At 44.6% G+C, this 15,793-nt stretch overlaps 1 long non-coding RNA gene across 1 annotated transcript; it reads left to right on the forward strand.

Annotated features, from left to right (window-relative positions):
* Positions 1-1,792: 1,792 nt before the first annotated feature.
* Positions 1,793-13,416, forward strand: LOC116746833. The gene is made up of 4 exons (XR_004347888.1): positions 1,793-1,852; positions 4,505-4,671; positions 12,015-12,112; positions 13,287-13,416. It is a non-coding gene; the product is annotated as an uncharacterized LOC116746833 (long non-coding RNA).
* Positions 13,417-15,793: the final 2,377 nt, after the last annotated feature.

Raw genomic sequence — 15,793 nt, forward strand, 5'->3', positions numbered from 1 at the left:
AGACACCTGCTGTATCAGCAAACTGTTTTCTCCCAAGAGATAAAACCATATATTGGTCAATAGAACCCGTACTGTTAGGATGAAAAACACACTCATGGGTTTTTTAGGGTTAAAGGTGATGACCTTCTGGTCCAACCCAGAGAGGTTAAGACCCTGTGTGCTCTAGATCACACAGAGGCAGACCCAGGACATGAAACCACCACGTTTTCTGGACTGCTGATTCAGTGCTCTTTCTACTTCACTGAGCTGCCTCTTAGGGAACACGTTTGAATCCCTGGAGTTAAAAAAATTCAACAGAAATATTCAACTTGCTTTACACTTGAGATAGACAGCTCTCAAGTGCAAGGGGAAAAGAGGCTCCATCTCTCAGAGCCCACCTTGCCCCAGGTTTGGATGGAACTGCAGTTTCAGGGTGGGGTAAGGGGGGCAGGCAGCGATTTTGGCAAGTCTGAAGACAGCCTGGAAGTGGCTTGAAAATGTCCTAGCGATCGTGAGAGTTTCAGGAAGTACTACTGGCTTGTGGCCCACAGACTGCAGGAACTGAGCGATAAGGAGGACACATTCCAGGTGGGGGGACAAGATAGGGGGCACACGTTCTCTCCAGGAGGGGAAATCCACAGAAAAGCGAACTCTGTGGGTGTGATTGTTTCACTGTATAGCACACAGTTACTGAGTCTTTTCTATGTGAAATGAATTGCACCTTTTCACGAAATGATGATAAAAGGAGGTGTGGGTAGATGGAAGTGAGGATTGAAGACCTGGAGTTATGCTTAGTATAAAAGTCACTTGCCTGGGGGCTTCCCTGGTGGCGCAGTGGTTGAGGGTCCGCCTGCCGATGCAGGGGACACGGGTTCGTGCCCCGGTCCGGGAAGATCCCACATGCCGCGGAGTGGCTGGGCCCGTGAGCCATGGCCGCTGAGCCTGCGCGTCCGGAGCCTGTGCTCCGCAACGGGAGAGGCCACAGCAGTGAGAGGCCCGTGTACCGAAAAAAAAAAAAAAAAAAAAGTCACTTGCCTTGGAGTTCTATGTCAGGTACAACAAAGGACCCACAATGGGAATAGAGAGAACTATGGCACCTGGTCTCAGGTGGAAACAGGAGGCAAGGCCACTTTTCTTGAATGTTTTCAATTATAAGTCACTGTAGAGGAAGAGAAAGAGGAGGGTGTTATCTGCTACTTAAAATTCCCAGCAACTTCCAGAAAAATATTCTATATCTTCTAGATACACAGTAAATATTTGTTGAGAAATGAACTGCTGAACTGGTGAAAGAATGACTAGTCATGTCTCATTTATTTTGACTCTTTGTGGAATTATGTTGAATGATTTTTCCAGTTAACTAAGATTTCCTCCTATAGATGTGAAGTCACCTGCTTTTAAACATGTTATATGGTCATGTTTTTAGTGCTTCAGTCATGTTCCTTTCTTCTTAAATGTGGAACATAATTTTGCCTTTTCATTGGTTATTTTACTGTGTACAGCTGTGACTCTGAGGTTTGGAAGTGTGAGCTATTTGCCTCCACCCTACAGTGATTTTTTTTTTATTCGGGGCTTCTTCATTTTCCTTCCTTACCTTACCAATCATCACGAGTGTGCATTACTGTGAGCCGGACATGCCCTAGGTACCTGGAAACAACAGTGAACAAGACGGATGTGGTTCCTTTACAAAGTTTCCAGTCTAATCTGGAATTCAAACAAACCAGGCGAATAATTACAACCTGAGGGGAATTCTTTTTTTTTTTTTTCTGGCCACGCAGCTCGTGGGACCTTAGTTCCCTGACCAGGGATCGAACCTGTGCCCCCTGCATTGGAAGGGTGGAGTCTTAACCACTGGACCACCAGGAAAGTACCTGAGGTAAATTCTATGAAGATAACTGCTAAGATAGAGAATAATGTTAGAAAGCAGGTGGAGTATTCCTGTAGCATGGTGAGCCCTGAAGACCTTGCTCTGAAGGTGACAGCTAAGCCACATCCAGAAGGAGCAGGCCAGCCAACTGTGGGGAGAATGGCTGGCAACTCTTTCCACCTCGCTTTCCCCTCAGTCTCATTGCTGAAGTCGGCCAGCAAATATCAGAAACACACATCTGTTAAATCATTAATCTCATGTTCACAGAAAATAGAGATGTTGCTCTTAAGGGGATTTCAGTCTTTCCTTAGGTGAAAATATATGTTTATGACAACTATTTTATTTACTCTTCATCCCACTTTGGAAAGATGTGCAAAGCACTGATCCCCAGGGGAATAAAAACTGAATGATGCATGGCCCCCCTCTACCTTAGGAATTGTGTTAGTCAAGGTAAGTGAGGCTGCTTTGCAATAACAAGTAATCCCCAAATCTCGGTGGCTTAATGTACTAGTAGTTTATTTCTCACTCACACAATTTCCAAAGTGGGTCAGCAGCTCTCCTGGGTAGCTCTCCTACAAGTTGTTACTCAGAAATCCAGGTTCCTTTCATCTTGTGATTCTGGCCTCTATCCACAGAAGGTGAAGAGTGCGCTGGAGGCTCATCAAATATTTTATTTTATTTATTTTTTTATTTTATTTTATTTTATTTTTTTTGCGGTACGCGGGCCTCTCGCTCTTGTGGCCTCTCCCGTTGCGGAGCACAAGCTCCGGACATGCAAGGCTCAGCAGCCACGGCTCACGGGCCCAGCTGCTCCGCGGCATGTGGGATCTTCCCGGACCGGGGCACGAACCTGTGTCCCCTGCATCGGCAGGCGGACTCTCAACCACTGCACCACCAGGGAAGCCCTCATCAAATATTTTAAAAGACCAGTCTTGCAAGTTGCTTACAATACTTCCACCCAATTCCATCAGTCAGAACCCAAACATATAGTCTCACTCTAACAGCAAGGAAGACTGAGAAATGAGGTCTCCCTATGTTCCCAGAAAGAAGAAATGGGATTGATGAAGATATAGCTGGCCTCCATTGTAGGAAGCTCTTAATTTAGTGGCCCAGAAAGTCCAGCAGACACTAAAGTATCTTTAGGAGGGGCAACTGTTAAAAACATTAAATAGAGGTGGAATCAAAGATGGGAGTCCACAGGGATAAGATTGATTAATTCTGATTAATCAATAAGGGAGAGCTGATAAGGGAAGTCTGCTAGAGGAACTGGGTTTAATCAGGGTCTTAAAGGATGAATAGGTATTTAGGTATTTAAATGGTAGAAATAAAAAAGTGAAGTTAGACAAAGGCACAAAAATGTGAAAGTTCATACCAGCCAGAAACGGTGAGGCATCTGGTAAGACTGGAGGAAACAAGAGTGGGGAAAAAAGAGGGACCACATTCCCAAGGGTGTTGGATGTGAAGTTAAATAGTTGGATTTTGTTCTGTGGGAAATAGGACATCATGAAAGCTTTTTGAATAGGTGGTAATATCATGAGATTTGTGTTTAAAAAAAGATACTTTCTTTTCCATGTATTTGGTTGTTGGCTGAGGTTGCTGGGAAGCTTAATGAGTGATAATTAGGGATGTTGCTGCTTCATAACAGGTAGTTCTTTTCTTCCAAGAATTGACAACACTTTATATGTGCTGGAGAAGCTCATTAATCCTCAATTTCTTCAAGAATAGCACAGATGAATTAAATATCCCTCTGTGACCTACGTACTTTACTGAACTGAGAGAACCTCATGCTGGTGGCCCAAAAGACATATAAAAAATGTTACAGGTTGCATCATCTGTCAGCCTTGCAGAGAACTCTGTCCAAATTCTTTTGGGAGAGGCAGAGCCATGTGCCAGCTCCCCAGCGGAGCCCAGAATACTGACATACGAGTTCAGGGATTTTTGGCAACACTTTGGGACTCTTGTCATCAGTACGTTTGGGTTCCAGTTTTCAACTTGTTTCTGATCAGCTAATAACAGCCCATATCTTAAACTTTAACCTAAAAGATAAAGATCCATCTCTTCATGGATTCTCAATCCTACTGCTCCGTCGTCGTGTTGATAGTCAAATGTATTTCTCCATTACAGCGTTTGTCTAAATGCATGGAAATTTCGTTTAAGTCCTAACATAGTTGAAGTATCTTTAGTTTCTTTGTAGCTCCTCATCCAAGGTCCCAACCCTTTTCATTCCCATATCCCCAACCTGGAGAACAGTTGAAAATACAGAAACGTAAAAACGTTGCCACTAAGTGATCTTTCTCCAGAGAAGTTTAGCACACTTCACTTAAGTAGGAGTCTCTGTTGGTTCTGCATCCAATGGCCAGTTCTTTCCTGACTTACTCTTTGGTGTCAAAGCCATGATTTTGTCCAGATATCCTGGACTTTTCCCTAATCCGACTCAGGAATAAATCCAAATTAATCTAATCACAGCAATCTTGTGCCTCTTATCAGTGATGGATTTAGGGGTGACCCAGTGTATGCATGGATGAGAACACTTAAGATCTACTCTCTTAGCAACTTTCAATGGTGCATGAGTACAGGTCTGCTTGGGGGTTTCTTGGAAATGTTGCCTTGATTTTGAAAAGCACCGATGCCAGTATTTGTTTCTCTTCTCCCACCATCAAGATACGGTACCTGGAACAGCAGTAGCCACCTTGCAGCCCTGGGGAAGCCCAGCTGGAACAATGCCAGTGCCCTGAGGATGACCGAGCCAGGAGGACTTAGGGCTGTGGTGGCATTGCAAAGTCACCGGCTTAACCAAACCCAAGGAGTTCTACCAGGACCTCTTTTATGTGAGATGATTCATTTTCTTTACTACTCTAAGCTGATCAGTTTGGACTTTTCCGTTACTTGCAGCAGAAGCAGTGTAACCAATAACAATGGCAATTCACACCGTTTCTTACCATCCCAGTGAGGAAAGCAGATGGTCAGAGCAGAGCACTCACGTTACATCACTCTAAGCTATAATGTAATCAGTGCCCCTGGAGTTGCACAAAGCAGGTTCCGGAAAGCAGGGAGTGAGCAAATGGCTTCATTTGAGTCACCGAGGGGATCAAGAAGAAAGCCAGGAAGAAGGCAGCCAAGACAGTGGCTTCCTCCTTGAAGGTCAGCTGGAGCATGGAGCCTGGCTCAGCCAGCTCTGATTCCTTTTGCCCATAAACTTGGGCCACTTCACTCCACATCTCAAAGCTTCAGCTTTTCTCATCTGTAAGATATATGCCTCGCAGGTTGCTGTGAGAATACAAAATAATGCATGATAATTCATGCAGCGTGGTGCTTACAGCCCATGCACTATGGGCATTCAGTAAAGGCAGCTTTTATTTTAACAAGCGTGATGATTCCCAACCTTTTTCTGCCTCAGATCCTTGATGGTAGCAAAGAACCTCTGGGTCATTTATCCTCTTACTGTCACTTGACACCATAAATTCATAGGCCAGAAGGGAAGGAGAGTGTTCCATGAATGAGACTCAATTTGTAGCTGTGATCAGTGAGTCATTACTTCATGCCCGAAACCCACATCCAAACAACTCCATCTCCATGTGTGAAAGCTCGTATGCATCAGGAAAGATCCTGGGACCATACCTGAGAACACATTTTCTTTTTTTTCCTCGGATTTATTGAGATATAATTGCCATATAACATTGTGTAAGTTTAAGGTGTACAATGTGTTGATTTGATACTTATATGTTGCAGAATGATTGCAACCATAGCTAACACCTCCTTCACATCATATAATTACTAGTTCTTCTATAGTGTTGAGAACATTTAAGATCTACTCTCTTAGCAACTTTCAAGTATATAATACAGCATTATTAACTATAATCACCGTGCTATACATTAGATCCTCAGAACTTATTCATTTTATAACTGGAACTTTGTATCCTTTGAACAACATCTCCCTATCCACCCCCCAAGGCCCTGGTAACCACCATTCTAATCTCTGTTTCTATGAGTTCAGCATTTATAGATTCCACATATAAACGATATCATATAATTTTCTTTCTCTGACTCATTTCACTTAGTGTGATGGCCTCAAGATCTGCCTATGTTGTTACAAATAGCGGGATTTCCTTCTATCTTATGGCTGAATAGACATCTTCTTACGTATTCATCCATTGATAGGCACTTAGGTTGTTTCCATATCTTGGCTATTGTGAATGAACACACAGTATAGATATCTCTTAGAGATTCTGGTTTCATTTCCTTTGGATATGAAAAGGAAGTGGAATTGCTGGATCATATGATAGTTCTATTTTTAATTTTTTGAGGAACCCCTGTACTGTTTTCCATGGTGGCTGCACCAATTTACATTCCCACCAACAGTGCACAAGGGTCCACAGAACCCATTTTCTTTTTTTTTTTTAACATCTTTATTGGAGTATAATTGCTTTACAATGGTGTGTTAGTTTCTGTTTTATAACAAAGTGATCAGTTATACATATACAGAACCCATTTTCTTAAGCTATATTGCCACCTACAAACGGCGGAAAACTGGATTTGTAAGAGTCATTTCAACCGAGTGCCGCGCCACTTACAGATACGCCGCATTAATTTTTTTCATAACTACTTGTTAGCCTCCAGTTTGAGAGAAAGACAATTTAAAAAAAAAACCTGGAATGCTCTTGCTTGGAATTGTAATTGCTCATTAGAACCCCATTTCATTATAATTGTACAATTCATTATGCTGAGCACTTCATTAGAAGTATTGTAAAACTCCTGACAAGTTGAATATTGAAATGAATCTGATTTAGAGCTTTACTGTTTCTTGAGGGCATTTTCTAATTAATGCAAGTCTGAGAAACCAGAAAAAGCGAGAGTCTTCATATTTTCTTCTGGGGGTCATTACTGGAGATGTGTTTTTAAAAAAATCATTTTGAATTAGGAAGCTTTCTTTAGCACAGAAAGAAAAAAATAGTCCATAAACCCGAAATAGTCACAGTGAGGCCACATCTATCTTTACAGACACAGAGAGCTCAGAATGATCCGCACTTAATGCTAAGCCAAATGTTTTTAGAGTGCTGTTAGGGACTTCGGGGTAAAGAGAGCGGATTGAACATTTTCGCTGATTGCCCTTTCCTCTTGAAAGCCCACTGAAATGACAGCAACGGAGGTTTAAAAAGGGTAGAAACCCACAAGGACAAAGAAAATGCAGGGGAAGAACAGAGCAACAAAGTCCTGGCGGCTGCAGGCAGAAGGACAAGGACTATTGACATTTCAGAACCAAGAACCAGAATCCGAAGCCGACAGAGTAGGAGGTGAGGTGCAAACTCATTGCGCTCAGCACCCCCCTGATGTGCAGGAATTAGTGGTTCCAGTAAGTGGAGCTAAATGTGGGGCTCTAGGAGGATCAGCTGAGAGTCTGCTTGGGAAGCATTTGGATCCCCGGCAGAGGGACGGTCACTCGTCTCCACTGGTGCAAGTTGAGAGGTTTCTCCCTCTGGAGAGGGTGGAACAGAGGGTCTCTGGACTGGAAGATTCTAGAAATGGTTGATGGCAAGTCTACCATAATACAACAGGGGGACCAGATGAAAACTTACACATCTAATGATTAGACCTTCCCTCCAAGCCCTCTTAGGTCAGCAAAATGCCGGCAGCAGGGCCTAGACCCTGAGCATGAGATTGGAAGATGCTTCTTTGAGGAATCTGACCACCCAAGGAGAAATAGCTAAAAATGGCTCTCTCAGGGAGTTCCCAAGAAAACAGACAGTCAGAGCGGTGGCTCCCAAAGTGTGGTCTCCAAACCTGCAGTATCGGCAACACCTGGGAACCCGCTAAAAATGCAAATTCTCACACCCTGCTCCAGACCTACAGAATAAGAACCACTGGGGTAGGACCCTGAGATCTACTTTAAGAAGTCCCCCACCTATTCAGTAAAGTTGAGAACTACTGCTCTTCAGCGAAGCTCACCATGGACACAAAATGTCCCTTCCTTATAAATGTGAGCAGACGATCAAGGGTGAGCAGATATCTAAAGAAAGATGGAGAACAAAATAAATTGAAATAAATAACAATCTTGGAGGAAAAAGAGACTTTTCAGGAAAAATTAAACTTGGAAAACAGCTAACATTAATACCCTTGGAGGGGTAAGAAAAGATATTTCATCCATGAAAACAAGAAGAGGTGACTTTTTTTTTAAGAAGGGGTCCTTTGAAAAACAATGAAAATGGGCTTTTGAAAATTTTTAAATATGGTAGTAGAAAGGAAGAATTCAACCAAACACTAAAAAGTGAAGCAAAAAGACAGAAAAAAAAAAAAAAAACGGGGAGAAAAAAAGAAAAATCTGAAGATTAGTCTAGGAAAGTGAGCCGGACAAAGGAAGCAGAGGGGAGATATAATGAAAGAACTGAGAATTGTTTCCCAGCATTGAAGACCATACAGCCCTAGATGGGATCCACACCGTGTCCAGACATTGGATGAAAATAGATTTGTATCCAGGCATGTCATTGTCAGATTTCAGAATGTGGGAATAAAGAGAAGATCCTGCAAGTTTCCAGAAAGAAAACCTAGGCGCATACTAAGGATTAAGAACCAGAATGGCTTCAAATGTCTCTGGAGCAACATTGGATCCTGGAGGACAATGGAACAAAGAAGAGAGCCTGAAGGAAGATGGTGTCCAAAGTTGAATTCTATACCCTGGTAGACGATTAATTCTATGGGGAGACAGAATTAGTATCATCCAATGTGAGGGTAGAATAAAGACATTTAAAAACAGGCTCAGGGACTTCCCTGGTGGCGCAGTGGTTAAGAATCCGCCTGCCAATGCAGGAGACAAGGGATCGAGTCCTGGTCCGGGAAGATCCCACATGCCGCGAAGCAACTAAGCCCGTGCGTCACAACTACTGAGCCTGTGCTCTACAGCCCGTGCTCCACAACAAGAGAAGCCACTGCAACGAGAAGCCCGCGCACCGCAACGAAGAGTAGCCCCTGCTCACCACGACTAGGGAAAGCCTGCACGCAGCAACGAAGACCCAATGCAACCAATAAATAAATAAATAAATAAAGAAGTAAAATAAAAACAGGCTCAGTTTTCGAAGTTCTCAGATCGAGAGGTTAAATTTTATAAGAACTGGATAGTGGTCACTGTCAAAATATCAACTTCTGATTCACAGAGACGCTTATCAGAGAAGTACTTAAACCAAGGACTTTGTGATGACTACTGTTTGTCCTCTGCATCTATTCTCATCCCTCTTCCATCCAGGCTCTACCTGTGACCAGAAAGTTCTCTCTCCTGAAGACTTGTCTCTCCAGCCTTCCCCTACATCCTTAGGATACTAAGCAAACCCTTTTGTTCTCAATGAGGCTTCATCTTGCCTCAGTTCTAGAATTTCTATCAAGAGGGGTTTGGGTAGAAATCTAGATGAGGGGGTAGGAGGCCAGCCCTGGGGTCTTGTCTACAAGCTACATTCTTAAAAACTTAGATTTCATAGCACTTTAAATAAAACTTTTCAACGAGATTTTACTTACTCTAAATATAAGGTTAAGAAAATATTCCTTGCCCCATCAAATGTTATTTTTATTTGGGGTGGATTGGAGGACTGATAGAGATTGGGGCTGTGAGCTCAAGGCCCCCGCCTCAGCCATCCTTGGCCCTTCATCCTGGGATGATGGCAGGAACAGAGTCATTCTTCCCAGCAAGTAACTTGGAGGCTGTTTGGATGCGCCTTCTCGTTCCTGGGAATGAATTACTTCAGGTCTGACCCACTCGGAGTCTCTCGCAGTGAACCTCCCTCTTAGAAGCTGCTCTCATCAGCTGCCCAGCTGGCCTCCTCAGAGCTGCAACACCGCTTTCTCAGACAGCTACCCTTACAGAGACTGGCCAGGGCAGGCATTCTGGGTAAGGGCACAAGGACACCCTCCTGCTTTCTCAGCTTCACTGGGCCGAGCCTTAAGGCAGGACCCAGATCCACTGGGTTTTGGGTGAACGTTTTGTTTAACGTGGTGGTTAAGAGCCTGTCTTGCAGTGAGACAAAAATGGGTTCGAGTCCTGCCTCTGCAAACTATCTGGAGAATGGGACAAACGAACCTGTCTCAACTAGTGGTGGTGGATTCAACGAGCTAACGTATGCAAGGATTAAGCACATTAAATCCTCAATCAGTGACAGTTCATTAACAAAATTAACCACAACTCTCTAAGAGTTTCCTCTGAGGCAAAAGCACTGCAGAAATAGTCCCTCTGGGTTAAGGTATCTAGGAAACGAGACAAAAATCTCTAGGTTCTTTTATTTATATTCTCCCCTTCCCTTTTCCTTCCCTCCCCCCATATTGGCCTGGGGACACAGCTACAAATTAAGTCCAATCTCAGTACTAGTTCTAAAAGCTCTATAACCTGAAATATAGAAAAACAGACATATTAGATGCTTAAAGAAAATTTAAAAGACAAAATGAAACACAATGTAAAGCTTTTCCTCCCCCCTTTTATTCTAGAAGTGTGTCCCTATTTGTCTCTAACTTTCACCAGTGGGTAGAGTGATAATAATGCTAATTGGTGTTATTAGTCAAGAGCTTTCTATGTGCCAGAGTCTTTTCCAAGCATTTTACTAAGATTATCTCATTGAACCCTTATGGGACTCCTAGGAGGTAGGTACCTTTCTTATTCTTTTTCGGAGATAAGAAAACTGGGGCTTAGGGATGATAACTAACTTACGGGGAGGCATACAGCAGCTCACTGCGTGGAAGAACACCCCAACGGTTTGGGTTCCTGAAAGCATGGTGTCAGCCTCGTACAGGAGGGACATCCGTGGACTCCACCCTTCTTGTCCCTTATGGCTTCTAGGAACAGTGTGGAAAAGGTCAGTTTTCTTCTTAGTCCCATGTAGCTAGCAGGGAGCTTTCTGCATGTCCAGGGATATCTCTCTGTCCTCTGCCTCAACATACAGAGCTGTGCAGAAGGAGCTGGTCCGTGAGAACTTAGAGGCAGAGGCTGTCAGGGCTCAGTTCGACCCTCTGACTTGATTCCTATTCATCTCCAAACCCTTCAGAGGCCACGACTGGGTCTCAGATACTCTTGCCTTCCCCAGAGGGGTGCATAGCAGAAGCAACTATTCTAGCTTTGCTACCCACATTTATTTACTTTTTTTCATCTCTTCAGTTCCCTCTTGGCAAGATTATTCCCAACAGGTATATCAGGAGGAAACCTTGACTAGATGATCTGCAAAGTTCCAACAACTCTGAAATTCTCTCATTCTGTTGTTCTATAATTTAATGTTCTATAAAAGATAAAGATATGCATCACAGGTGTTAAGGGCATCCAGAAACGTCACTGGATATTAGTGCTTTCTGGGAATCTCTTTTAGGCATTGGCAGTTGGGGTCACATTTCCACTAGGCTGAGGAGAAATCAGAAGGGAAATGACCTTGAGCTGACCTTGTGTGGGCCTCTCTGTGGTCGGCTGAGAGCTCCTCTTTGACTGCTGCCATCGAGCCCAGCCCTGCAGGGTCCACGAAGAGTGGCTAAGGACCACCCTCAGAGGGTACATCATGGGTAGAGCGCGAGCTTGGATATTAAACCCTCCAGGGTTTAACTCCCAGCTCTGCTACTGACTGGCAGCGTCACCTAACCTCTCTGCTTTCTCGTCTGAAAAATGCAGGTAATGCCACCCTCTTCCCTGGGCTGTGGTAATGCCCATCTCATGGTAAGCAGTGCATCATCAGTAGCTGTTAATGATAGCATCACTAACTAGTCTAATTGCCCTTCCTGTTTTAAAGGCTCACAGCCTGTAATGCTGGGCTGGGGACCACTCTCACCGACATGGGGACTTTGAGTTTTGACTACCACCGATTCGCAAGAACTAAACTAGGAGTAGTTGTGGCTATCCCCACTGTCATTAAAAAAAATCAGATTTAATTTTGGAAATTTGAATGTATTTTTAATCTGAGCTGCCTGTTATTATCAGTGACAAAGAATTTTCTGACAGGTAAAGTTAACCAAAGATGGACTGGTTGCTTCAGCGGTAGGAGGGCTTATCACCATAGCAGGGGTGGCTGAAGGGTGGGGCAGAGGACAGCCTGGATGCAACGTATTAGAGGACATTGAAGGGCTGGTAATGGTTTTTGTTGATGACTTAAAGTTTTCTAAAATTCCAGATGTGCCTCACAGCTGTCTGAGCAGCCCTGGTAATCTGTCGTTTTTGCCTCAGGTTTCTTTGGTCTTCCAGACTACCCATCAAGTAATTGAGAAGCTATAAATAAACATTAGAAGCAAGCCCCTAATTGATCAACTTTCAGGTTTTCCTTGGTGAGTTTTCTTGAAACTTGGTTCCTGTGTATAATTTGATTCATGCATCTCTGGGGGAAAGACCTCTCCCCTGATCTTTGAGGAGGGTAGCAAATGGCTGCAAAGTCCAGGCAAGGAGGTGGTAGTGCTACATTTGCAGAGCTAACAGTCAAACCTACAAAACGAATGCAGTTTCCACGCAAGGAGGAAGGAGGAGGACAAATGGCTGTCAGACCTGTACATTTACCGAATCAACACCAGTCCCAGGACACAGAGCCCCGTACTTAGATGCTTTGGCCGGATTGCTCGAGTACTGACATAGCCTTGTAAACTGAGACCCTTCAAAGGAGTGAAAAGAAAAAATAAGTTTAGAGGAACGTTTACATAGAGGTTTCCCTTGGGTTGCAGCTGCCCAAGTGAATTAGCATCAAACCGTTGCCCTGGAAAAGGGTCATGAGCAGTGGTTTTCCCGGCCTCACACAATGCGCACAGTCAGTAAGGAAGCTGCCTGGTTCTCATTTGGAAGAAATTTGCATCTGATCCCACCCTTACCCCCAGACTTCTGCCTTCCTATATGCTTCACTCTATCATTCTGAGGCCCATATATTTACAAAAAGTGCCTTCACCACTGTCCTTTCTCCTGGTGACGTGGCTGTAAAATTCCTCTCGCTCAATCTTTCTTCCATCCCAAGCAAAACTCCCATTCTTGAGTTCAGACTAGTATCAATAAGGAGTTTGGAGTGAAAACGCTGAGTGAACTAATTCACACTAAATAACAAACAGCTGATAAATTCTTGGAGCGGTCCTAACACTTTTTATGCATTCAAGTATCTCAGTTACACAATTTCAGGGTTTAAAAGTTAACCTCTTGAATGGTGGCATCTCACTCACTAAGGTCAAGGGCAAAAAAAAGTTTTAGCATCGTAAGAGTTACCTCCTTTCCTCTGTGTTGCTTAATCTGATAATAAGGAAATGCTGCATCTGGGAATAGCGGATGGTTAACTCCCCAATATTCAGAGATCTACCATGAGGATAGATAAGAATCACGGAAACCTCTTTGGACATACAAGAAAGGAAAAGCAAGCCCACACAGGGTCCTAGAATTACTGGTCCTTATCCTGGGTACCCCTGAGATAGGGGTTCTCAGGGATGGGCCTCCTACTCCTATTTATTCTCCTTTCCTCCCTACTCGCAGTGCCAAATGAGGAGCGTCTTTGTCCTTTGGGAGTGCAGGCAGAAGGAGCACCCCTTGATGGTGGAGTTTTGACATTTAAATAATAAACACTAAAACTTACCAAAGGGGCTTCCCTGGTGGCGCAGTGGTTAAGAATCCGCCTGCCAATGCAGGGGACGCAGGTTTGAGCCCTGGTCCAGGAAGATCCCACATGCCACGGAGCAACTAAGTCCGTGCATCACAACTACTGAGCCTGCGCTCTAGAGCCTGCGAGCCACAACTACTGAAGCCCACATGCCTAGAGCCCACGCTCCGCAGCAGGAGAAGCCACCGCAGTGAGAAGCCCGTGCACCGCAACCAAGAGGAGCTCCCAATTGCCGTGACTAGAGAAAGTCCGTGCACAGCAACGAAGACCCAGCACAGCCAGAAATAAACAAAAAGAAGAAAAAAAGAAAACTTACCAAAGGCTTACTACGTGTTGTTACTGCTCTAAATGCTTTAATTCATTCATTTATTCAGCAAGTACTTACTGAGCGCATCCTGTGTGCCAGTCACTTCTAAATGCTGTTTATTCATTTATTCAACAAGTATTTACCGAGAGCCTCCTGTGTGTCAGGCACTGATCTAGGTTCTCTAGTGGTGAGCTAAACAAAGCTTCTGCCTTAACAGAGATGACACTTTATTGAGGGTTGCCGGGCGATGCACAAATAAACAAGAAGACATACGGTGTATCAGGTGATTTGAAGTCCTACAGAGAAAAATCAGCTGAGGCAAACGGGCAGAGTGCCAGGTAGATGTTGCCATATTTAGGTCTCATTGGTGAGGTGACATTTGAGCGGAGAGCGAGTAAACATGACAAAATCAAGTCACAGGAAACACCAGTACATAGACCCTGAGGTGGGAGTGTGGTTGGCCTACCTGAGAAAAATCAGGGGAGGAAGGGGTGACGGGAACAAGGGGGAGAGGGGTGAACAAGGTCAGATGGAGCTGGGAGGGAAACTAAGCAGGACCTCACAGGCTCTGTTGGATGGGGCACACGGTCGAGCGCTTTGACCACGGGAATGACTTGTTTTAAAAGCATCCTCCAGCTGCCATGCCGAAAATAGACTAGGGCGTCAGGGGGACAATTAAATGGCTAGTGCCGAACCCAGGCCGGAGGGGCTGCTGGCTTGGGCTGTGGCAGTTACACTGGAGGTGGTGAGAAGTGGTCAGTCGCCAGTTATCTCTGAAGGCAGAGCCCATGGGATTCGCTGGTGGACTGGATGTGTTATGTGAGAGGAAGAGGGGAGTCGGAGATGATCCCGAGGATTTTGTCCTGAGCAACTTCAATGGTAGGGTTGACATTTCCTGAGACAGTGAAAGTGCCGGAGGAGCTGTCTAGAGGGAGAGCTGGAATGGGGAGTTCAGTTCGGGATATTATTAAGTTTGAGATTCTCAGGCCGATCTCAGTAGAGAACTCGAGGCGGGCATTTCGGTGCTAGTCTGCCATTCCAGGGAGGCGTCCAGACTAAGAATATAAAAGTGGGCGGAGATGGTGTTGAAAAAATCACAGACCAGACACGTGAACTGAGCGTGTATGAGGTTAGAAGAAAAGTCCCAGCACAGAGTTGTAGGGCATGCCAAGGTCTAGAAAAGGAGGCAGGATCCAGGCGGGAGATGAAGATGTAACCAGTGAGATGGAAGGAAAACCAGAATCAACGGTTATTCTGGAAACCAAGCCAGGAGGCGCTTGAGAAAGAGGGAACCATCAACCACATCAAGTGCTGTGGGTAAGTCAGACCAGATGAGGCGTGACTGTTGTCCACTGGGAAGGTGCCCGAGGCCCTAACTGGAGCTGTTCAGAGGAGTGATGCCCCATCAGGGCATGTCAGGAACAACGGTGTTTATATTTAATTCCATGAGGGATATTGTGTTATATTTCTGTTTTACAAATGAGAGAACTGAGGCGCAAGAGAGGGTTGAACACAGCTGGATTGGAAGTCAGACGGTCTACTTGCTCCAGAGGACATGCCCTTCAAAGCCTGGTGTGCTTGGAACTTGAAGGCTCTCAAATCACCAGGGGCAGTGGAGAGCCAGGAGAAGCCTGCTGGCATCTTAGGACAGCAATCACTAGGTAAAGGGGACAAGAGAACAGAGAATGTGACCTCACACCCCACACCATCCGCCGCTGCCTCAAATTCATCTTAGCTTTTGGAGAGAAATGCTGGCTAAGATGGGCTGGGCAGGAGAGTTACCCTTTGCTTTTTTGATGGTATTTTATGTTTCTAGAAATTAATTCAGAATGCTTAGAGCATGCTAAATCTTCTAATAGTTAGAAGGTGTGGCATTAAATTGTCATTGGTAGAGAAGATGACAGTGGCTAAGGGTTGGTGCTGACATAAGGGTGTCTTGCTGTGAACTCCATGCTCACCAAAATTTATCTACGAACTGATGGCAGTCTCTGTGTGATGAGCGGCAGCAAACTCGTGTTTTTGCTGGATAAACGTTCTGGTTACAGGTGTGTTTCCATGTCCGGAACAGAATCCGGG

Source organism: Phocoena sinus, chromosome 21 (assembly GCF_008692025.1).
Source record: "Phocoena sinus isolate mPhoSin1 chromosome 21, mPhoSin1.pri, whole genome shotgun sequence".
NCBI classification, from domain to species: domain Eukaryota; kingdom Metazoa; phylum Chordata; class Mammalia; order Artiodactyla; family Phocoenidae; genus Phocoena; species Phocoena sinus.